General features: G+C 36.5%; 1 long non-coding RNA gene across 1 annotated transcript in view; it reads left to right on the top strand.

Annotated features, from left to right (window-relative positions):
* The window catches only part of LOC103664414, a 245851-nt gene extending 226991 nt beyond the window's left edge, over positions 1-18860 (top strand). The window contains exon 3 of the long non-coding RNA XR_005832372.1: positions 18789-18860. This is a non-coding gene — a long non-coding RNA (uncharacterized LOC103664414). The remainder of the gene's footprint in view (positions 1-18788) is intronic.
* Positions 18861-26270: the final 7410 nt, after the last annotated feature.

Here is a 26270-nt window from a genome sequence, read left to right as displayed (position 1 = left end):
AAGTCCTCAGTTTGTTTTCTCATAGTCCATGTCTCTCATGTTTCATTCCCCTTCTGATTACCCCCTTTCTTTATCCCTTTCTTCCCCTGCTGATCATCCTAGTTCTTATGTTCCATAGATGAGAGAAATCATATGATAGTTGTCTTTCTCTGCTTGACTTATTTCACTTAGCATTATCTCCTCCAGTGCCGTCCATGTTGTGAAATGTTGAGAACTTCGTTCTTTCTGATAGCTGAGTAATATTCCATTGTATATATGGACCACAACTCTAATCCAGTCATCTGTTGAAGGGCATCTTGGCTCCTTCCTTGATTTAGCTATATGGACATTGCTGCTATGAACATTGGGGTGGCCCTTCTCTTCACTCGTCTGTATCTTTGGGGTAAATACCCAGTAGTGCAATGGCTGGATCATAGGGTAGCTCAATTTTTAACTTTTTAAGGGACCTCCACACTGTTTTCCAGAGTGGCTGTACCAACTGCATTCCCACCAACTGTAGGAGGGATCCCCTTTCTCCACATCCTCTCCAACAATTGTTGTTTCTTGCCTTGTCTATTTTTGCCATTCCTGGCGTAAGGTGAGTATCTCCCAGTGTGGTTTTGATTTGAATTTCTGATGGCTAATGATTTTGAACATTTTTTCATGTGTGCTCCGTTAGCCATTTGTATGTCTTCATTGGAAAAGTGTCTGTTCACTATCTTCTGCCCATTTTTTTATTTGTTTATTTGTTTCTCGTGTATTGAGTTTGAGAAGTTCTTTGTAGATCTTGGATACCAGTCCTTTATCTGTAGTGTCATTTGCAAATATATTCTCCCATTCAGTGGCTGCCTCTTAGTTTTTCTGACTGTTTCCTTGGCTGTGAAACTTTAATTGTGATGAAGTCCCATAAATTATTTTTATCTTTTGTTTGCCTTTGGGGATGTGTCACATGAAAAGGTTGCTTTGGCCGATGTCGTAAGATTATGCTGGCTCTATGTTCTCCTCTCTAGAATTTTGATAGATTCTCTGTCTCACATTGAGGTCTTTCTATCCATTTGAGTTTATTTTGTTAGCAGTGTGAGATAGTTGTCCAAGTTTCATTCTTTGCATGTAGCTGTCCAATTTTCCCAGCACCATTTATTGAAAGAGACTGCTCTTTTTCCCACAGATGTTCTTTCCCTTTATCAAATAGTTAGTTGCCCAAAGGGAACGGGTCCATTTCTGGGCTCTATTCTGTTCCATTGGTCTATGTGTCTGTTTTGTGCCAGTACCATGCTGTCTTTGTGATCACCAGCTTTGTAGTACAGTTTCTCGAAAATCCCGCATTGTGATGCCCCCAGCTTTGTTTTTCCTTTTCACAGTTCCTTGTGAGATTGCGGGGCCTTTTCTGGTTCCTTATACTAAAATTATGACTGCTTTGTTCCAGTTCTTTGAAAAATGTCCTTGGTATTTTGATCGGATAGCATTGAAAGTGTAGATTGCTCTGGGGTAGCATGGACATTTTAACTATGTTATTCTTCCGATCCATGACACTGGAATATCTTTCCATCTTTTTATGTCTTCCTCAATGTCTTTCAAGAGTGATTTATAGTTTCTAGAATATAGGTCCTTTACGCTCTCTGGTTAGTAATTCCCAAGGTATACGATGTTGTTTGGTGCTATTGTAAATGGAGATTCCCTAATTTCTCTTCTTCGGTCTCGTATTCTGTATAGAAATGCAACTGATTTCTGAGCATTTATTTTTGTATCCTGCCACGTTACTGAATTGCTCATACTTCTAATAATTTGGGAGTGGCTTCTGGTTTTCCATATAATATCATGTCATCTGCAAAGAGAGACATTTTGACTTCTTCTTTGCCAATTTGAAGTACCTTTGATCCCTTTTTGTCGTCTGATTGCTGCATTTGCAAGGACTTCTAGTACTAGTTGAATAATAGTGGCGAGATGGGCATCCTTGTCGAAGTTCCTGATCTTAAGGGAAAGGCTTCCAGCTTTTCTCCATTGAGATAATATTTGCAGTAGGCTTTTCTGAGATGGCTTTTATGAGATTGAGAAATGTACCTTCTATTCCTATACTCTGAAGCGTTTAATCAGAAAGGATGCTTGTATTTTAATGTAAATGCTTTTTCGGCATCGATTGAGAGAGGATCTTATGGTTCCTGAGTTGTTCTTGTTGGATAGATGTATCACGCTGATTGATTTCGAATATTGAACCACGCTTGCATCCCAGGATGAATCCCACTTGATCGTGATGGATAATCCTTTTAATGTACTGTTGGATTCATAGCAAGTATCTTGTTGAGGATTTTGGCTCCATATTCATTTAGGGAAATCGGTCTGTAATTCTCCTTTTGAGGGGGTCTTTTGCCTGGTTTGGGGATCAAGGTAATATTGGCCTTCATAAATTGAGTTTGGTAGCTTTCCTTCTGTTTCTATTTTTTGAAATAGCTTTAGGAGAATAGGTATTATTTCTTTCTTTGAATGTTTGGTGAATTCCCCAGGAAAACCCGTCCGGCCTGGAGTTTTTATTGTGGAAGGTTGTTTATCACTGACTCATTTCTTCATAATTAATAGTGGCCTGTTTTACTTTTGAGAATCAATTTCTTCCGGTTTTCAATCTTGGTAGTTTATAGGTTTCCAGGAAGGATTCCATCTCTTCCAGATTGCGTTAGTTTATTGCTATAGCTGTTTCGATAAAAATTTCTAATAATCCTTCCAATTTCAATGGTGTTGATCGTTTGACCTCTCCTTCCCCTTTTTCATTCTACTTAATTTTAATAATCTGGGTCCTTTCTCTTTCTTTTTGGATAAGTCTTCACAGTGGTCTGTCAATTTTATTGATTCTCTCAAAGAACCAGCTTCTAGTCCTGTTGATTGCTCTACTGTACTTCTGGTTTCTGCTTGATTGATTTCAGCTCTAATTTTGGTCAACTCTCCTCTCGTGCGTGGATTAGCTCAGTCTCCTCTGTTGCTGTTCCAGCTCTTCTGAGGTGAGGGAATATAAAAACTGCATTTTAGATTTTTCTATTCTTTTGAGTGTGATGATGGCTATGTGATTTCCCCTTAGACTGCCTTTGCAGTATCCCCCATAGGTTTTGGACTGTTGTATTTTCATTACCATTTGGTCTCTATAAATTGTTTAATTTGATTTTTGATTTCCTGGTTTATCGAAGTCTTCCTAGCAGGATGGTTCTTAGTCTCCAAGTGTTTGAGTTTCTTCCAAATTTTTCCTTGTGGTTGAGTTCCAATTTCAGAGCGTTGTGGTCTGAGAATATGCAGGGGATAATTTCAATCTTTTGGTATCGGTTGAGACCTGTTTTTGTGTCCCAGAACATGGTCTATTCTTGAGAATGTTCCATGGGCATTAGAATAATGAGTATTCTTGGTTCTGGGGTGTAGTGATTCTATATAATCTATGAGGTCAAGCTCGTCAGTATGGCATTCAAAGCCTTTGATTCTTTGCTTAGTTTTTTGCCAGGGTGTTCTGTCTATTTCTGATAGTGGAGTGTTGAGGTCCCCTACTATTAATGTATTTTTATTTATATCGTCTCTTTATTCTGGATAAGGAGTTGGCTTGTGTATCTTGCTGCTCTCCTGTTGGGAGGCATATATATTATAATTGTCATATCCACTTGTTGAATACTTCCCTTAAGAATAATATAGTGCCCTTTCTGCGTCTCTAACTATATGTCTGTAGCAGAGGGGAGGGGGATGGGGGAATGGGATAGGCTGGTGATGGGTAGTAAGGAGGGCACGTATTGCATGGTGCACTGGGTGTTATACACAACTAATGAATCATCGAGCCTTACATCGGAAACCGGGGATGTACTGTATGGTGACTAACATAATATAATAAAAAATCATTAAAAAAAAAAAAAAAAGAACTTCTTTTGTGTTAGGTCTAAGAATTTGTTAAACAATTATTCTATGTACCTATTCTTCCATTATTCAAGAATAGCTGGAGTGAAACAAAAGAGAGGATAAGAGATTTAAATTATATTTATGAAATAACCATATGATTAGTACTCTAGAGATATCCCTTTCCTTTCTGTCTTTTAGATCTTTCAAGAAAATCTCAGGTTTCCCTCTATTTACCTTAGGAAACTAAAAATTTTCCTAAGATCTCTCTCTCTCTTTTTAAGATTTTATTTACTTATTTATTTATTTATTTATTTATTTATTTATTTATTTATTAATGGTGGAGAGGGGCAGGAGAGAGAGAATCCAAACAGACTCGCCTTGGAGTGCAGAGCCCACTACAGTGCTCAGTCCCACAACGCTGAGCTGAAATCAAGAATCCAATGCTCAGTCAACTGAGCCACCCAGACATCCCCCAAGATCTCTTGAATACAGTACCAGAATGAGATTTATAAAGAAACTTAATTACAACCTAAAATGAAATTTTCCCCTTCCTTCCTTTCTTCTATTCCTCCCTCCCTCTCTCCTTCCTTCCCTCCTTCCCTTTTCTCCTCCCCCTCCCCTCTCCCCCTTTTCTACTTCCTAAAATTTATACTTATTTTTTAATCAACTACCAAATGAAGTATGGCAGTTACACATTCATCTTTGGTGATGGAGGGGAAAATCCAACACAGTAATATAATATGTAAAAAAAAAATGTGAAATTTATTGCATCTGGAGTGTTCCTGAAGGGGAAAATATTTTCCAAAAGTGATTTTAAAAATATTTGTGGTATAAGGTCAATAGGCCCTGTCAGCTTAAACATTTTTTAAAAAGGAGAAAATTTTTAATAAAAAGGAGGAAATATAAGAAGAAAGAAAAGAAAACAGAAAAATAGAATGCAAGAAGCAATGGTCAACATGGTCAATTTATAGGTAATTCTAAATAAATATTGCCTCTAAAAATAATCATAATATTGATGAATGGGCATTACAAACAAGATAGAATTAAAATCAGAGCATCAATAATATGAGACAGTATCTGAGCTAAAACAGTCAGGAGTCTTGCATTTTTTAGGAGAAAGAAAGAAGTATTGAACACTTCATAGAATCCTAGGTACAGAGGAAATAGAAGCACCAATCATCCCTGGGAATGGGAGTACAGAAGGAGCTGAAAGTGGAGACTTGATCATCAAGCTGCATCAGAAGCAGGTGGACCCCATATCCTCTTCTTTCTTCCCGACAGCTACACAGCTACCTTTACCTAGTCAGGCAGAAGACTAGAGATTTACTCTCTGAGGAGACTGAAACAAAGGTACAATAACTTTGGGGACATTAGGCCCAGAGAGTGCAGACGTGCCATGTGACAGTAAGAGGAAAAGCGAAGTTTACATACTAAACAGGAAAGCCCTCAGTTCCCTCACCCAGGCCCACTTTAAGGCAGGAAATTAAAGATCTACTTTCAGGGGAAATTGACCAAGAAAATAGACCTACCGATAACTGATACTTCAGATACTTGAATGGTCCCCTAAGGGAAAATTTCAGCTCATTACTCTCAATGTCCCTACCCATAAACAAGGAGCAGGAAGTCACTCGGTAAACAGTTTAACAGTTAAACTTTTCATGTGACTCAGCAATTTCACTCCTAAATATCTACTTAAAACAAATGAAAACCTACATCCACTCAAAGACTCGAATGCAAATGTTCATACGGTATTATTATTCATAAAAGTCAAAAATCGAAAGCAAACCAATGTCCATCAACTGATGAACGATTAAACAAAATACAGTATATATCTATCAAGTAGAATACTATTCAGGAATAAAAAGGCATCAACTACTAATACTTGCCACAACATGAATTAACCTCAAAAACATGTTAGCGAAAGAAACCTAATGCAAAAGACTGTGTATTATAGGATTCCATTATATGAAATGTCTATAAAAATGCAAATCGTTAGAGACAGAAAGTAGATTAATTGGCAGTGAGGATGAGAACAGAGATTTACTAAAAATAGGCAGAAGGGATCCTTTTGGGTTGATGGTAATGTTCTTAAGCTGAATTGTGATTGTACAACTCTATAAATTTGCTAAAAATCATTGAATTGTACACTTAAATTGGGTGAATTTTACAGTATGTAAATTGTACCTTGATAAAGTTTAGAGAAAGTACATATCCCATTCATTAAATAAGAACAGGATGCTATGAAATAGAAACAATAAGAAAGAACTCTTAAGTAAACATGATTTTGAAAATAATTTTTAGATGTAATAGAAATTTGAAATTAAAGTCCAATAATCTCCCAAAATATGGAACTGAAAGGCTGAGACATAAAAGATAAAAGAACCTAATCCAGGAATTACAACTTCTGACCAATATGTGTTCCAGATACAGAGGGAAAAAAATAGGGGAAATTGTAAAATAAATAAGAGCAAGCTTTCCAGGGCTGAAAAGAAGCATGAGTCCTTCACATTTTAAGTCTTCAGAGACCCAGGAAGAAGGAATGAAAAAACAAATAACTCTCTCTAGACAAATTGCCATGAAATTTCATAACATTAAGGAGAGGGTATTAAAATTTCCACAATGAAAAATACAAAAAATGAGAAACAGATGGGCATTGGTTGTCTCATCAACACTAAATGCCATAAGACAATGAAATAATGACATTTAAGTTCTAAGAGAAAATTACTTTAAACCTAGACTACAATACCCAAATTTTCAATGAGAGGACAAACAAAAGCCTTTTTTTTAATGATTTTTTATTATATTATGTTAGTCACCATACAGTACATCCCCGATTTCCGATGTAAGGCTCGATGATTCATTAGTTGTGTATAACACCCAGTGCACCATGCAACACGTGCCCTCTTTAAGCTATCGAAGGGCTTAGGACATTACCTCCCATACATCCTTTCTGAAAAGAACAAGGGTGAAGAAAAGGAAATCATGGGATACAAGAGATAATGAACATCACTGAGCAACTCAGTGAACATGTTTCCCAGCATGTGACAGTTATACAGAATATCTAATAAGCAACTGATTCAAATAAAAGTAGGAAGCCACTAGACTCAAGGAAGAAAAAGCAGTAGGGTGGATTCTAAGCAATATACAATGACTGCAGAGCTAGTAGTTAAAAAAGATGATGAAAATAAAAACAGACGAAAATGTATTTCTTTTTTTTTAAGATTTTATTTATTTATTTGACAGAGACAGCCAGCGAGAGAGGGAACACAGCAGGGGGAGTGGGAGAGGAAGAAGCAGGCTCCCAGCGGAGGAGCCCGATGTGGGACTCCACCCGGATCCCGGAATGCCGGGATCACGCCCTGAGCCGAAGGCAGACGCTTTAACGACTGCGCTACCCAGGCGCCCCTGAAAATGTATTTCTATTCTCAACAAGAGGGATGTAAAATTAACACAGCAAAGAAAGCTATAAAATATGTAAGAAAGATGTGTCGAAATACATTTCAAAGTAAACTATGGCATGATTTTGAACAATAGGAGTGAAGGAAAAGAATTCCACTTAGCTTGGATGCTTTGAATTGTCTCTTTCACGTGACATGGCAGTCAGAACATTTTTCTCTATGGAGAGTGAAATATAATTCCAGCACTCTGTTTTGCATATAGTTCTACTTTTTCAAATACTATTAGTTTTTCAACTTTAAGAGATAATTCATTGAAAAAAATTTCCAAGTCTTCAAATGTAGGTATGAAACAATATAAATACCATTATCATAAAGAGTAAAGGAAAGGAGGAAGGAAGTAGATACTAATATCCTCATCTGACATTGTGGGAAGCTGAGATACAGTATTTAAAGTTGGTGACACAAGAAATAGAAGTTTAAACATGACATATAAAGTTACAACAATAAGCAAAAGAACTAAAGTCTATCAGAAATTGGAACAAGGAGATAGAAACTTGGGTAAGTTAGGGAGGCAAATCCTCATCTTTCACAGTGAGAAGTTATATGTTAAATGTAAAACCAAGCAATAGTGATATAAGCATATTATTCAGAGTATATGAAGATAACCCCCTTAGAATGTTAAAAAGTGTTTCTCTTGATCCAGTGCAATCCCAATTAAAATCCCAGAAAGTTATTTAGGAGATATTAACAAATTGATTCAAAGGTTTGTATGGAGAGGCAGAAGACCCAGAGTAGTCAACACAGTATTGAAGAACAACAAAGTTGGAAGACTGACCCTACCCACAGCAAGACTTACTATAAAGCTACAGTGATAGAGACAGTATGATACTCACAAAAGAATAGACAAATAGATTAATGGAACACAACAGAGAGCCCAGAAATGAACCCCGATAAATATATTGAACTCTGACAAAGGAGTAAAGGCAATACAATGAAGCAAACATCTTTTCAGCGAATGGTTCTAGAACAACCAGACATCCATGTACAAAAAATAAAGAAAGAAATCTAAACACATACCTTACACCCTTCTCAAAAATTAACTCAAACTGGCTTGTAAACCTAAATGCAAAATGCAGAAGTATGACTCCTAGAAAATAACATAGGAGAAAACTGAGATGATTTTGAACACAGCAATTACTTTTAGATACAACACCAAAGGTATGATCCATGCAAGAAATAATTGATAAACTGGACTTCATTAAAATTTAAAACTGTGAAAAACAATGTAAAGAGAATGAGAATACAAGCTACAGCCTGGCTGAAGATATTGCAAAAGACACATCTAATAAAGCACTGTTGTCCAAAATATACAAGGGACTCTTAAAACTCAACAACAACAACCAAAATAAACAACCCAATTTAAGAATGAGCCAAAGACCTTAACAGACACCTCACCAAAGTAGATATACAGATTGCTGGTAAGCATATGAAAAATCCTCCCACATCATATGTCATCAGGGAAGTGCAAATTAAAACAACAGTAAGATACCACTACATACCTATTAGAATGGCCAAATCCAGAATACTGACACTGCCAAATATTGGTAAGGATGTGGAGCAACAGGAACTTTCACTGATTGCCAGTGGGAATGCAAAATGGAACAGCCACTTTGGAAGACATTTTGGTGGTTTCTCACAGAACTCATACTCTTACCATAAAAAACAGCAATTGCAGTCTTGAAATTACCCAAAGGAGTTGAAAACTTATGTCTACACAAAAATCTGCACATATACGTTTACAGCAAATTCACTAATAATTGCCAAAACTTGGAAGCAACCGCAATTTTCTTCAGTAAGTGAATAGATAAACTCTGGTACATCCAGACAGTAAAATATTAGCACTAAAAGGAAATAAGCTAGCAAGCCATGAAAAGACATGGAAGAACCTTAAATGTATATTACTAAATGAAAGAAACCAATCTGAGGAGGCCACAAACTTTTGGATTCCAGCTATATGACATTCTAGAAAATGCCAAACAATGGAGACAGTAAAAAAAAAAAAATCAGTGACTGCCTTAGGAGCTAGGAGTGGAAAGGGGGAGGAGCGGGTAGGTAGTGCACAGAGGATTGGAGGGCAGTGAAAATATTCTATATGATACTATAACGATGGACATATGTCATTCTGCTTTTGTACTTTTGTCTAAACCTATGGAAGGTACAACACAAAAAGCGATGTGAACTATAAACTTTGGGTATTTATGATATGTCAATGTAATTTCATTAATTGTAATAAATGTACCATCCTGATGGGAAGGCTACATGTGGGTGGGAATAGGGCAAATCTCTGTGCCTTCTCAAATTTGCTGTGAACCTAAAACTTCTCTAATAAACTTAAGTCATAAAGAACAGATTTTTTCTTAAAGTGCATGTCTTTAGGAACTAAAATTAGGGCTAGGGCTGAGGAAGGGCTTTAATTATTTAATTCATGCATTCCATTCAACAGAAACTTATTGAATACCAACTGTTTGCTAAACCTCATTTATTTTTTTTACTTTAACATTGTGAATATATTATATTAAGAAACATTAAAAATTGGAAAAGCTAAATAAAATAATAATGAAAAGAAGTGACAAATAGAATTTAATATTCATGGTATGAAAACCTCTTCTATAACTGGAAATGTTTTGAAAATTCATCTTTATGTAGATTCATAATGTATAACTTTGATTCTAGCTAAATTACTAGTTAAATTGCTTTGTCCCTGACTGACCAGAAAGACTCAAATTAGAGCATTCATTTTTACCCATGCTCTTCACTACTTCTCACTCTCTTTGTTCATTTAGCACTTACAACTAATCAAGTATTTCTGAAACTCAGAGCCTAAAGCAAGAGAGAAAAATCTTATGGCATAAGATTTGGATTGAGTATTTGTGCATTATTTATACAATCGTTTACTTCTAAAAATAATTAGAGGGCTCCTATAACTCTAAAATGAGATTGTTAAAAGAGAGAAAAGAGGGAGCAGAAATTATCTAGAAGAGGCAATTCTTGAAATACCTTAAGAACAGAACCCTACTCTGGCTTGTTTGCTGCAGTGCAAGCTGATAGGTCACAGATCAAATCAACCTTTTTGAGCTATGGCTACTTGCAGAAAGGATCCATGCAACATGCTTTACAAATATATCCAGGAAATGCACAGTAAGGAAAACATTTCCACCGGTATGCGTTAAGAAAGATGTTTGGGGAATTCTTCCATAATGAAGAAGATGGATTGGATCTTATTTCGGGTATATTTGTGACCCACCCTTCCCAATTCCTTCCATTTTTATATAGAGAAGTTCCAAGCAGGGCATGAGATACCATGACAATAAACAGTTCTGCACAACAGAATCCCTCCCCTGTAGCAGTTAATATAATGAAATGGATCTCTATGAGGTCTGTTTATGCAGTTTTTCTCAGCTGTTTCCTTGGTAGAACTGAACTGTGGCTTAGCCTTTCATAACTTCTGGTCTGCCGTGAAAATTATCTCTAATCCACACTCACTCCTCTGTATCTCTACTCGGTAAACCAGGATTCATTAAAAACCAAACCTCCCTCCCAAATCCCCACCATGACCCTCCTTCCCAGTCTCCTGAGCGCTTTATGTTTACTTCATTCTTCTCTTGGTCTAGCAGCTAAAGAAAAAAATGTGAAGTTCTATTTGTAGGAAATTCACAATAATGTAAAAAATCAAAGTCCAAGTAAGAAAACTTTGTTTAGGGTCAGAGACAGAAACATTGTACAAATAGTAAAAAGCAGGTTGAGTTCACTTTATGCAATAGGTTTGCAGTATACTGTTTATTTCAATAGTTTTGGAGAAAACACTTTACCCTGATCTATATCAAGTACAGGGGAATCTTGCAATTACCATATGGAAATAATAGTCTAAATTAAGATTAAATGATGAGGATGAATATCTGAGCCATTAATAGAAACCAATTAGCATCCTCTCTTAATGAGCAGAATTTTTCACTAAGTCTTCCTGCTATAAAGCCAAGGATAGAAATGGAAATAACTGTATTGTGATAAGTGCAACTAGCTATTCTCGTTGGTAGAATAGGTTTAAAGTAATTGAAGAAACTAATTTACATTAATGCTATGCTAAAGGTAGTTCACAGAGAAATGGGAGCTCACGTTGGTAGTAAAGGGCCCTGGCTGACACCAAGTTGCCTAGGATTGTATTCTTACTGCATTGTTTTCTGCGCACTTGGGCTTCAATTTCCTGCAATGTAACATGGGGCAAAATAATTACATGTCCACACAAGGTGGTTGTGAGGATTAGATGAATCAATACACATGAAGTGTCAGGCATATCATAAGTATTCATTAAACATTAGGTATAATTTCTTTTTCTGCATTTCACTTAGGATGCAAAATAATTAGCTGGGAAGAGATTTCTGCAGCCACTGAGTTCTACCTGGGGGTCCACAGTAAATCTTATTTGTTAGCTGTTGCAAAACAGAAAGAGAAGCAAGTATTTTTTTAAAATCAATGTGTTGATTTTTTTATAAGATTTTATTTATTTGAGAGCGCGAGAGAGCAAGTGAGAGAGCACGAGCAGAGTGAGGGGCAGAGGGAGAAGCAGACTCCCTGCTGAGCAGGGAGCCTGATGCAGGGCTCAATCCCAGGACTCCAGGATCATGAGCTGAGCAGAAGGCAGACACTTAACCGACTGAGCCACCCAGGTGCCCCCACTGTGTCGATTTTTTTTAAGTATAACTGACATACTATTACATCCTATTACTTTCAGGTGTATATCACAGTGATTTGAAACTTATATATATTATGATATGATCCCCACAATAAGTCTAGTTACCATCTATCAGCATACAGCCTTATTATAATATTATTTTCCTATATTTCCTATGTTGTACATTACATCCCCATTATTTATTTGTTTTATAACTGGAAATTTGTATGTCTTAATGCTCTTCACCTATTTTACCTGCCCCTCTCTGGTAATCAACAGTATGTTTCCTATAATGATGAGTTTGTTTCCATTTGTTTGTTTTGTTTTTTAGAGTCCACATATAAGTGAAAACATGGTATTTTTCTTTGTCTGATTTATTTCCCTTAGCATAATACTTTTTAGGTCCACCTATGTTGTCACAAATGGCAAGATTTCATTCTTTTTTATGGCTGAGTAATATTCCATTGCATGCGTGTGCATGCCTGTGCATGTGTGTATACACATATATCACATTTTCTTTATCTCTTCTTCCATCCATGGATGCTTAGGGTGCTTCCATATCTTGGCTATTGTAAGTAATTCTGCATTGCACACAGGGTGCATATATTTCTTCAAATTACTATTTTCATTTTCATTAGATAGACACCCAGAAGTGGATATTCCCACTCACATTCTGGATCTTACAGTAGTTCTATTTTTAATGTTTTGAGGAACCTCCCTACTGTTTTCCACAGATGCTGTACTGGTTCACATTCTCACAAAGAGTATAAGGAGGTTCCCTTTTCTTCACATCCTCAACAACACTTGTTATTTCCTATCTTTTTTATTCTAGCCATTATGACAGGTGTGAGGTGAAATCTCCTTGTGGTTTTGATTTGCATTTCTCTGATAATTAGTGATGTTGAGCATCTCTTCACGTGTCTATTGGCCGTCTGTATGTCTCTTTTGGAAAAAAATGTCTATTCAAGTCTTTTGTCCAATTTTTAACCAGGTTGTTTGGTTTTGGATATTAAGATATGTAAGTTATTTATATATTTTAGATATTAACTCCTTATCAGAGGTGTAATTTGCAAATATTTTCCTTTATTCAGTAGGTTGCTTTTTCATTTTGTTAATGGTTTTCTTCACTGTGCAGAAGCTTTTTTAGGTTATTGTAATCCCATTTATTTATTTTAGCTTTTTTTGCCCTTGCTTAAAGAGACTGGTCCAAAAAAACAATTGCTGGGACTAATATCAGAGCTTACTGTCTGTTTTCTTTCAGAAGTTTTATGGTTTCAGGTCTTACACTCAAGTCTTTAATCCATTTTGAATTTCTTTTTGTATATGATATAAGATAATGGTCCAGTTTCACTCTTTTGCATGCCCAGTTTTCCCAAAACCATTTATTGAAGAGACTATCTTTTCCCCATTGTATGTTCTTACTTTTCTTATCATTGATTAACTGAACATATATGTGTGGGTTTATTTCAGGGCTCTATTCTCATGCATTGATCTGTGTGTCTGTTTTCATGCCAGTATCACACTGTTTTGATTAATGTAGCTTTGTAGCATAGTTTGAAATCAGGGAAATCAACTTTGTTCTTTCTCAAGATTGCTTTGGCTATTCGGAATCTTTTGTGGTTCCATAAAAAATCTAGGATTTTTCGTTCTAGGTCTGTGAAGGAAATGCCATTGAAATTTTGCTAAGGATTGTACTGAATCTGTAGATTGCTTTGGCTAGTATGGAAATTTTAACATTAGTTCTTCCAATCCATGAGCATAATATATCTTTCAATTTATTTGTGTTATCTTTGGTTTCTTTTATCAGTGTTATAGTTTTCAAAGTACAAATCTTTCACCTCCTTGGTTAAATTTCATTCCTGGGTATTTTATTCTTTCTGGTGCTATTGAAAATGGAATGGTTTTCTTAGTTCTTCTTTCTGATAGCTCATTATTAGTGTACAGAAATGCAACTGATTTCTAGATATTAATATTGTATCCTGCAACTTTACTGAATTCACTTATTAGTCCTAATAGCTTTTGGTTGTCTTTAGGGTTTTCTATATATAGTATCATGTCATTTGCAAATAGTGATAATTTTATTTCTTCCTTTCCAATTTTGTTGCCTTCTTTTCTTTTTCTTGTGTGATTGCAGGGCTAGGATTTCTAGTACTATATAGAATAAAAGTGATAAGAGTGAGCATCCTTGTCTTATTCCTCATATTAGAAAGAAAGCTTTGGGGGGCATCTGGGTGGCTCAGTCCATTAAGTGTCTCCCTTCAGCCAGGTCCTGAGATCAAGCCCCATATCAGGCTCCCTACTTAGTAGGAAGTCTGCTTCTCCCTCTCCCTCTTCCCTTCCTCCCCTGACTTGTGCTTGCTCTCTCTCTCAAATAAATAAAATAAAATAAAATAAAATAAAATAAAATCTTAAAAAAAAAAAGAAAGCTTTTAGCTTTTCACCATTGAGTATGATGTTAGCTATGGGTTTGTTATATGTGGTCTTTATTATATTGAGGTCCATTCTATCCACATCCACATTGTTGAGAGTTTTTATCATAAATGCATGTTGAATTTGGGCAAATGCTTTTTCTGCATTTATTGAGATGATCATATGATATTATCCTTTGATTTGTTAATGTGATATATTGATATATATGTGATATATATTTGTGAATGATGAACCATCCTTGCATCCCTGGAATAAATCCCATGTGATCATGGTATATGATCCTATTAATGTATTTTTGAAATCAGTTTGCTAATATTTTGTTGAGGGTATTTACATCTATGTTCATCAGAAATCTTGGCCTGTAGTTTTTGTGTATGTGGTGCCTTTGTCTGGTTTTGATATTAGGGTAATGCAAGCCTCATAAAATAAGTTTGGAAGCATTTCATCCTCTTCAATTTTTTGGAATAATTTGAGAAAAATAGGAATTAACTCTTCTTTAAATATCTGGTACAATTTGCCTGTGAAGCTATCTGGTCCTAGATTTTTGTTTTGAAGAGTTTTTAATTAGTAATTGCATTTTATTGCTTGTAATTCGTCTATTTAGATTTTCTATTTCTTCATGATTCGGTCTTCAAAGGTTGTGTGTTTGTAAGAATTTATACATTTCTTCAAAGTTTTCCAATTTTTTGGCATGTAATTGTTCATGGTTGTCTTTTACGATCCTTTGTGTTTCTCTGGTGTCAATTGTAACTTCCCTTTCATTTCTGATTTTATCGATTGATCCCTTTCTCTTTCTTGATGAGTCTGGCTAGAGGTTCAGTGATTTCATTTTTTCAGTGAACCAGTTCAGTGTCATTGATCTTTTTGATTGCTTTTGAGTATTTCATTTATTTTCATTTGATCTTTATTATTTCCTTTCTTTTACTGACTCTGGACTTTTTTTCTTCTTCTTCTTCTAGTTCCTTTAGGTGTAAAGTTGTATTGTTTATTTGGGATTTTTCTTTTTTCTTGAGGGAAGTCTGTATTGCTATCAACTTCCCTCTTAGAACTGCTTTTATGATGTCTCATAGATTTTGGAAAATTGTGTTTTCATTTTTATTTGTCTCAAGGTATTTTTTAATTACCTCATTGACATATGATTGTTTAGTATGTTGTTTAGTCTCCACATGTTTCTCCATGTGTTTTTCTCAGTTTTCTTCTCTTGATGATTTCTAGTTGCATATTATGATGGTCAGAGGAGATGCTTGATATGACTTGTCTTCTTGAATTGATTGAGGCTTATGTTGCAACCTAACATGTGATTTATCTTGGAGAATGTTCCATGTGCACTTGAAAGAATATTCTGCAGTTTTTAGATAAAATGTTCTGTATATATCCATTAAGTCCATCTGGTATAAGTGTCATTTAAGGCCAATGTTTCCCTACTGATTTTCTTTCTGGATGATCTATCCATTGATGTGAGTGAGGTGTTAAGTCCTTTACTATTATTGTATCATGGTCAATTTCTCCTTTTAGATCTTTTTATACTTGTTGTATATATTTAGGTGCCCCTATGTTGGATGTGTAAATATTTATAAGTGTTATGTCCTCTTCTTGAATTAATCCCTTTATCATTATGTAATGCCCCTTTTTGTGTTTTGTTTACAATTTTTGTTTTTAAAGTCTATTTTGTCTGGGTATAGCTATCTCAGCTTTCTTTTCATTTCCATTTGCATGGAATATCTTTTTTCATCCCTTCACTTTCAGTCTCTGTGTGTCTTAAATCTGAAGTGAGTCTCTTGTAGGTAACATATAAATGAGTCTTGTTATATAGGTATCTCAGTCTATTTAACTTGATAGTCACTGCATATGTTTATATGCATTCCAAAAGCAGTACATTTTTACCCCCCTCCAAGTTTTATGTTTTTGACACCATATTTTTATTTTGTTTATCCCTTAACTATTGTATTTATAGCTGATTTTACTACTTTTGTTTTTAATCTTTATACTTGCTTTTTAAGTGGCTATCCACTGCCTTTACTATATATTTACTTTTACCAGTAATATTTTTTTCATATATTTTATTTCTAGTTATGGCCTTTTTCCCCCACTTACAGAAGACCTTTAACGTTTCCTATAAGTCTGGTTTGGTGGTGATGAACTCTTAGTTTTATCTGCCTGGGAAACTCTTTATCTCACCTTCAACTCTGAATGATGATATTACTTGGTAGAGTATTCTTAGTTGTATTTTCTTTTTCCTTTCAGCATGTCAAATATATCCTGCCACTCTCTTCTGTCCTGTGAAATTTTTTTGAAAAGTCAACTGATAGTCTTATGGGTTTTTTGTATGTGATTCTTTATTGTTCTCTTGCTGCCTTTAAGACTGTCTTCTTTCATAAGTTTACATACTATAACATTTATGTGTTCAAAGTATACAGTTAAGTAGTTTTTAGTATAATTACAGAATTCTTTAACTTTTATCATTTTAGTTATGGTGTGGATCTCTTTGGGTTCATCTTGTTTTGGGAGTCTCTGTGTTTCGTGGAACTGAGTATCTATTTCCTTCCCCAGGTTAGGAAATTTTTCAGCCATTATTTCTTCAAATAAGTTTTCTGCCCCTCTTTTTATCTCTTCTCCTTCTGGGATCCAAAATGTAAATGTAAATGTGCTTGGTGTTGTCACAGAGGTCTCTTAAATTATTCTTTTTTTTTATAGTTATATTTTCTTTCTGCTGTTCTGATTAGGTAATTTCCACTATTCTGCTTTCCAGATTGTTGATCTGTTCTTCTGTATAAACTAATTTGCTATCGATTCCCTCTAGTGTATTTTTCATTTAAGTTATTGCATTCTTTTTTTTTTTAAAGATTTTATTTATTTATTTGACAGAGATAGAGACAGCCAGCGAGAGAGGGAACACAAGCAGAGGGAGTGGGAGAGGAAGAAGCAGGCTCACAGCAGAGGAGCCTGATGTGGGGCTCGATCCCATAACGCCGGGATCACGCCCTGAGCCGAAGGCAGACGCTTAACCGCTGTGCCACCCAGACACCCCAAGTTATTGTATTCTTCAACTCTGAATTATTCTTCTTATGTTTTCTAACTCTTTTTGAAGTTCTTACTGTGTTCCTCCACTCTTTTTTCTAAGTTCAGTGAACATCTTTATGACCATTACTTTAAACACTATCAGGCAAATTACTTTTCTCTACTTCATTAGGGTTATTTTTCCCCCAAGGGTTTTATCCTTTTTTGGAACATACTCCTCTGTCTCCTCATTTTGTTTGATTTTCTGTGTTTGTTTCCATGAATTAGGTGGAATAGATACCTATTCCAGTCTTGAAGGAATGTCATTGTGTTGGAGTGCCCTGTGTGTAAACTGTGTGTGCCTGGCAGCTTTGACAGGCAGGCTAGAGCTGGAACAGGCATCAGCCAGGGAGTCCCAGGGCATGCTGTACCAGGGCCATCTTGACGGGACAGCTGGAGCTTGGGCTGATGTGGGCAGGGGTCCCAGGGTTCATGGCACCAGAGCTACAATGGGCGGGGCAGTCAGCTGGAGCTGGTATGGGCTAGGAGCCCAGGGTATACTGAGGTAGCTCTAACAGGCTGCCTAGAGTGCTTGGACTCTGCTCCCATCCAACTGTCAAGTTGGAAAGGAACTAAAAAGTGGTAACCACTAGTGCCTCTGACCCCAAAACAAGTTCCAGGAGTTCTCTGCCCATTTCATGAACACTCTAGGATTAGTAAATGGATTTCTTTCATTTACAGTCTAATTGCCCTTTAAACTGCTTTTTTGTTCCTTCTGTACCCCAGGGCAGGCAAGTCTATGCACAGACCCCTCAGTGATATCACTCCCTACTCCAGGTCACCATGTTGGAGATGGGGTTCCCATCATTATTATGTTTCCTTCTCTCCTGTTCTCTATATGGTTTCTTTATTGTTTGCTGTGCAGAAGCTGTTCAATCAGTCCTCAGTTCTTCAGGAGGAATTGTATATATGTAGATATAAGTTCATAAATTCAGTGTGTCCATAAGAGGACTTGAATTCAGGGTCCTCCTACACTGCCATCTTGGAACCTCTCCAATGTGTTGTTTTTTATTGCCCTGTTTCCCTGGCATCCTAGAATACCACATAGATATAACAGTAGAAGGACTTATGTGAAGGTCAGAAGTAATCTTCACTTTCTCATACTGAAAATGACTGATTTTTTTGGGCGGGGGGAGTGTGTTATATTCTAATGATCTAATTTAATATGTCAAGTCAGCAGGCCAAAGTCAGTCAAGAACCAATTGTTAATAGTTAAGAGTTTTGCAAGCTGGTTGTTAAACTATTGATAACTTGAAATCAATCATGATGGGAGTATTTGCACCACAGAGATCTGTAAATGCTATAAATTGGGTCATTTTTTTTTCTCCCCATAGAGCCCATTTATCAGCACATCACTGAGTACCTGTGTCGTGTACAACACAAGGAAGGAAATGAGGATGCTTCAAAGGTAGTGGCTTTTTCTTTTTGAAGCATGTTTCCATCTTATCTAAATAATCTTCCCACCAATTGTATGACAGTGACAGAGTATCTTTATTATTCTGCTTTACATACTTGAAAACTGAAATAATGATGCATAGTCATTAATAATGAAAAGTAATGTCTATCAGGATAAAACCAGGACTAAAACCTAGGCTTCCTGACGTACCACATATTTATTCTATTCTGGTTTTGAGATACAGCATCATAGGATTTCACTTTTTGCAATTTAGGACTTCCAATTAATTTTAAGAGATGCTATGATATTTTCTAACAAAAGAAAGAAGTCATTAGAATTAAATATTCCATGTATCACTTAGTGGGGAGTGCTTGGAAATGAGGAAAAAGTCGAAGCTATGGTAAATATTTCCTACAGATGTATTTATTTGTCAACATTCAGTGAATCCTCTGCTGGTTGCCTTTGGGTATAGAAAAAGGGTGTCATATGATAACTGTCTTTCTCTGCTTGACTTATTTCGCTTAGCAGTATCTCCTCCAGTGCCGTCCATGTTGTAGCAAATGTTGAGAACTCATTCCTTCTGATAGCTGAGTAATATTCCATTGTATATATGGACCACAACTTCTTAATCCAGTCATCTGTTGAAGGGCATCTCGGTTCATATAATTTCTCTCATCTATGGAACATAAGAACTAGGAAGATCAGTAGGGGAAGAAAGGGATAAAGAAAGGGGGGTAATCAGAAGGGGGAATGAAGCATGAGAGACTATGGACTCTGAGAAACAAACTGAGGGCTTCAGAGGGGAGGGGGTAGGGGAACGGGATAGACTGGTGATGGGTAGTAAGGAGGGCACGTATTTCATGGTGCACTGGGTGTTATACGCAACTAATGAATCATTGAACTTTACATCAGAAACCAGGGATGTACTGTATGGTGACTAACATAATATAATAAAAAAACATTAAAAAAAAGAAAAAAAAAGAAAAAGGGTATCAAAGAAATGGAATGTGTACATGTTTCCCTGAGAAAGATTTCATTATGATTAAGAATCCTGAACAGACATGAAATGCTTAAGAATGTTTATAAAGCAAAATAACAACAAATGAAATGCAGTTTTGTTCAAACTGGGAACCTGTGCACTGAGAGGTTGATCAAAGGAGGCCTCCTGGAAGGAGAGGATTTTGAGATGTGCTTTTCAGGAATTGTCAGCCAAATCTGAATTGCTGAAGATGACAGGGAGGATATTGACACCTGGTGTGCTAGAGCAGCTAAGCAAGGACTTCATTCCCCAAAAGGATTTCCAGCCTTCAGGACATTGCTCTAGATAATGGTATCTCTTCTAGAGATGGGGAGAGGCAGCTCAAACCAGACAATTTTATTATACCTTTTCCAGTCTGGTAAGAGAACCAAGGTTGAAAATTAGTAACAAAATAGGGGCGCCTGGGTATCTCAGTCATTAAGCGTCTGCCTTCAGCTCAAGGCGTGATCCCAGCATTCTGGGATCAAGCCCCACATCAGGCTCCTCCACTGGGAGCCTCCTTCTTCCTCTCCCACTCCCCCTGTTTGTGTTCCCTCTCTCGCTGGCTGTCTCTCTCTGTCAAATAAATAAATAAAATCTAAAAAAAAAAAAAAAAGAAAGAAAATTAATAACAAAATAGATTGAAGCCTAGGATTTTCATTTTCCTTTCCACCACTTTCCTTAGTCATTCCATTCATTTCCTTTTGACATTCCAGTACATAAATCAGGTATGAAAATATCTGAGAAAATTTTCCTATTGTTTTCTCTAAAGCTACATGATATATTGTTGTACCACAATTAACAAAAACCTAGTAGACAAATATCTAAACCCATAAACCAAATGGATCAGGGTATGGTTATTTGCATCACACAGTCTTTCATTTTATAAAAGGATTCACTATTGTTTTATTAATTCATTTTTTATGTAGACATTTGTTAAGTGCAGCCTATATTTTAGGCACTATAGACACAAGGTTGTATAAAACAGTATCCCCTGCCCTCACAGATCTCAGAGTATACAAGAGGAGACCAGCATGTTCTGGCGTAATTATAGTCACACTTGATGTAGAAAAATGTTGGGGTTTGGAGCTGACAGCCAAGAAAGAATTTTTGAGACATCTTTGGGGCAAAAATGTTTTATTAAAGCACAGGGACAGGACCCATGGGCAGAAAGAGCTGCAGTGGTGTGACGAGTGACTGATTATATGCTTTCAAGTTGGGAGGGGGTTAGGAACAGTACAAGCCTCCAAGGTATTTTGGAAACAAGGTTTCCAGGATCCTGAGGGGACTAACTATTATTAGGAAAAAGTCATTTGTTAGTGTTTAGTAAAAACTCAGTCAAGAGGCTCTTCAGATGTGTATCAATGGGCTTGGAGGATGATGGCTAACATTTATCTTAAGGGTAGAGATAAAGGAAGCCTCCAAAGGAATTTTCATATGTTAAAGAAGACTTAGAGGATCCTGGGGGGGTTGGGATAAGATTGCCTCTTGACTTTAGCAAAGTATTAACATCCAGGCAGCTGAGCTCCGAGAGGAATGTCACTCTCTTTTTTTTTATAATAATATTTTTTTATTATATTATGTTAGTCACCATACAGTACATCCCTGGTTTTTGATGTAAAGTTCGATGATTCATTAGTTGCGTATAACACCCAGTGCACCATGCAATACGTGCCCTCCTTACTACCCGTCACCAGCCTGTCCCATTCCCCTACCCCCCTCCCCTCAGAAGCCCTCAGTTTGTTTCTCAGAGTCCATAGTCTCTCATGCTTCATTCACTCTGACTCTTTCAAGAACTTGTCAATGGGCTATATGTCGTAAGGAAATTTAATTTTTCTTTTGCCTTTGTTTTCCACATTAACACCCAATGGTTATAATAGAAGTTCAAACACCATAGGAATACAATGATTAAGACAGTTAACTATTGCAGATGTTGGGCAAGTCTATAAACAGAAAGTGATGATTCAAGTGGAAATGAATGGGTTCACCAGACAAAAAAGGAGAGCTTTCCTAAAGGATGACAAAACAGAAAAGCAAGTATTAAAAAAAAAAATTGATGTGTTGCCATGGTTTCCACTGTGTTCATGGTGTTCCAATCTAGACCACTTAGGTATAATAATCAAAGGGCTCATGTGATATTAGGAATAATCCTCACTTTATGTCACAGGAGTAAAAAGTGATTGTTGTGATTATAATTGGAGTGGGAAAATTGAAGTTTCTGGAGACAGATTAGGTATACGTGATGATAAATCACTGAACATTTTCAGCAGGAACAAGAATGGTATGCTCTGATTTATACCTCTTTAAAAAGGTCATTTTATGATATAGAGGATGGATTGAAAGGTAGGATTCTTTAAATAGAAACTTCCTTATTACATCCAAAACGTAATTTTATTTACAAAAGTTCTACTTGCATAGAGCAAACCCTTAACCCATCCTCTGTAGCAAGTGGGCCATACCTCAGATATGGCAGGTGAAGTCCAAAAAACACAAATGTTTTGATGCCATGACCTTCTATTTTTCAGTGACACAAAGCAGTTCTGCTTAGAACAGTGGTCCAAAATTTAAGCTTGATAAACTATGATTGATCTCATGCCACCTGCACCATAAATATTTTCAAAATATCAAAACAATGGCTCCAAATAGTTCAGATGTATAAATTCCCAGTTATTTATCTTCCATTTCTCGACCAAAAATTTTAAGGTTGTGAAACCTTAAGGTTGCCCCTTCCCTTGCTTTGAGATGTTGCCAATTAAAGCTGAATTATCTGCAAAACTGGCATAGGATTTACTTCATAGAATAAATAAAGGAAAGCTTATAAGGAAATGTCTCAAAATGAGGACTCAATACAAACTATGTAGGCTCTACATATTTTTTCCAAGGAATTTTGAAATTGAGCTCAGAGTTTACTTCTCTTGGCTAGCATCCTGCTGAGTTAATAACTTTCAAATTTAGAAAAAATAATTAAACAAAACTGTTTCTGGGGGTACTGTAAAGGACTGAAGAAATCCATGATTATTCAAATTAATGCTCTGGAACACTTGCTGATATAGCCAGGGATAATGGCAGGCAGTTGTTTTTTCCTTGTATTTTAAATCATCTTAATTTGGAAATCATCTTTTGGCATTTATAAATCCAATTCTACTGGGTCAACATAGCACATTACTATTCTTTTTTTCATTTTTTACTTTTAAAAAAGGTGAAAGACTTTATAAAACTCAATCTCAAACTTCTTGAACCAAAAAATCCAGGAAAATGATGCCCTGCCTGCCATTTATAAATAACCAGGTAGATCTGAAAATCAGTTAACTCTATTTCTTTTGTCTTCTGTTGTTAACATATCTTTATACTTAGCCAAGGACAGGAGGAAGAGTGGCAATGGCAGTTTATCTAGGGTTGACTCAGACTATAGACGAAAAATTTTTTGCCATTGACTTTTAGAAAAATAGATCTATCTGTAAGCCTGCTTGCATTTGTAATTTCATTTCAGTCACAGTTTGATTTAGCACAGCTCACTTGACATTAGGCTGTGACCAATTCTTTCAAGACCTTAAAGCTGCTGAGCCTTTGTTGCCCAGGAACTCAGGAGACCATCCAGGTGGATGGATTGCAAATTGTCAGTGATGTCGAGGGTGGTGGGAAAGCAGTAGCCTGGTCTACATAATTGTTCAAATCATTATCTTAAAACACTATTTCAGTGCTTCTTATTGGATCAAGACTAAATTCTCTACCCTAGGATCTAATCCAGTCAATGTACAGGCCTCACTCTCTCTCTCAGGACTTCTCTCTGGCTCTTCCCTATTGCCAACCCTCTTGCCAGCTAGTGACCTGTGGTTTGCCTATTTCTTTACTATTATGGCCCATATTTGGTACCTTTGATTTGTTGCTCATATCCAACCTATGATACTCTCTTAAATTCTCTCCGTTAAACTAAATCCTCAATTTTCTTCAAGACTCACACCTTAAAAATCACCTTAACATGCTTACGCCATCCCTCAAAGGTATTTTGGTAGCCATCAAGGCAGAAAATATAATACTCTAAACCCTTTATCATGTATTTTTAGTCTTTTCATTCATGTATCATAGGGCTTCATAACTGGAAAGGACTCTAGAGATTGTTTATAAAAGGGGATGGTGAGGTGCAGAAAGATTGAGGGATTTTTCCAGCTATAGTTAAGTGCAGTAAGGACTGATGTTCCTGAAGATAGTCTTGAGACCTAGTGATATCATGAGATGACCTTACAATCATCAAAGGATGAGAGGCTTGTGTTTATTACAGCTTCATAATTATATCTGAATCTCAGAAAACAAGCATTCCAGGTAATTCTTATGTGACATCTCCCAGTCCTGCAGCATAGATATCCCTCAGAACATCACATTATGTGCTCACTCCAAGAGCAGACAGAATGTGTTATATTTTGGGAAATTTCCACAGTTGTTTTGTATAGATTAAGGTTCCACTTCCACTTTCCCATAGCAACCGTTTCCTTTTGCAGAGCAAATATCTACCATTTTTATAATTGAATTGGACTGTAATTATCATATTATTATAATAATGATATTATAATTGGATTATAAAATCATGAGGGCAGGGACTAGGATTGTTTTGTATCATTATATCCCTGTGTCTAGAACAATGCTTTGAACACAGAAAGTATTAAAAAAATGTTGAATGAATGACTGCTTATGCCTTTTTTCCAACTTAAATGTACAGTCTACAGGACAGGTTATAGTTCTTGTTGGCTTAAAACAATTAATTTAAAGCTTAATCAAGATTTTTAAATAAAAATCTACTAGAACATGAGTCACACACTTAAATGCCCCTATAGATGCAAGCCGGGAGCACAAGTGAGCAAAGCTAGGCTGGGTGTGAGAAATACAGCACAACAGTGCAAGCACAATATTAGAAAAGGATAGTAATAATGATCAGAAGTGTGACAAACAGCATAAGTCTCATCCAAACTGGCTGATTATTGCCATGTCAGAATGGAAACCCAGTGATTTTTATAGAGAGGCTAAGATTCAGATTTTATTATAAAATATAACAATATTAAAATATTGATAATTAATTTTAGAAGAAAAACACTTGGGGCGCCTGGGTGGCACAGCGGTTAAGCGTCTGCCTTCGGCTCAGGGCGTGATCCCGGCGTTATGGGATCGAGCCCCACGTCAGGCTCTTCCGCTATGAGCCTGCTTCTTCCTCTCCCACTCCCCCTGCTTGTGTTCCCTCTCTCGCTGGCTGTCTCTATCTCTGTCGAATAAATAAATAAAATCTTAAAAAAAAAAATAAAGAAAAACACTTCATGGACTAATCTTTCTGTGGATAGCCCAGTGGCTGTCAATTCCTAGACTTCTGCTCTAAAATCAAAGGAACATACCTGGGCAGCTCTGTATGGGTAATTGAACCTAGTACTTCCTGTCTTTCCTGTTGGGACCTCCAGTAGTATGTGGACAGCATCATGCTCTAAACATCATGCCATCATGAGAATCAGATGAATAGAGCCCTTTACTCCAATCCAGGATGTACAAGGGCCAAGAAGAGATAGCACAGATGTATACTGCTGGCAGGCTTTGCAGCTTCACAAGCCAGTAATTGACTTGACATTTTTAAAATAGGAAAGCAACAAGACTTATGCACTCTAAATTGACCATGAAATGCTCTCGAAGCAAAATTACCACCAAGCCTGTCTGAAACATATTCCCAGAAAAATAGGAAGGGGGAGGACTAAGATGGGAGAAGTTACTTTCTTAAGCTTACAGATTCTGGTTTGCCTACATATTTGAGAAAATTCTTATAAAAGTAGTACGTGATTTGATCGAGATCTTTTGTATGTAATACAGAAGGGCATGTGCACAAGAAAGGGTTTTTCATAAGAATGATATAGTTTAGAACATACAGTATATTACCTGTTATACAGCATTATACAGCAGGCCGTGCCTTCATGAACCAAAACAGTCAGTTTTCAACTAGAGAAAGTTAGTCATGTCTCTTACTTGTATGGGAACCCATATTTTTTTTAAATGAAGACAAACAAACAAAACCACTCAAATGGCTAACACACACACACACACACACACACACACACCATGAGCTAGGTGAATACAATTGTTTTGTTAAAAACAGAATTTCATCAAACTGCCTTGTGTGTACATGGGCCTAAAAATGATATTCATTCAACTGCAAGTTCATTGATCAGCCCAGTGTGAAATGGAGAAAGTTGGCTGTCAGAAATAGCATCCTGTGGAAGGGAAGTTAGAAAGAATCTACTGACTGTGCTCACGTTTGGCTGGCTGGCGCAGCATGCTGCCATCACTCATTCAGCATCCTTTTGAGCTCCTGCTGTGTGCAAGACACTGTGTGGACACCAACACGCATCTCTCACCCCATCTTGCCTTCAAGTT

The sequence above is a fragment of the Ursus maritimus genome, unplaced genomic scaffold (genome assembly GCF_017311325.1).
Source record: "Ursus maritimus isolate PB19 unplaced genomic scaffold, ASM1731132v1 scaffold_10, whole genome shotgun sequence".
In the NCBI taxonomy this organism is placed as follows: Eukaryota; Metazoa; Chordata; class Mammalia; order Carnivora; family Ursidae; genus Ursus; species Ursus maritimus.
The sequence above is the reverse complement of the archived record's forward strand: the minus strand, read 5'-3'. Positions and strand labels throughout refer to the sequence as shown.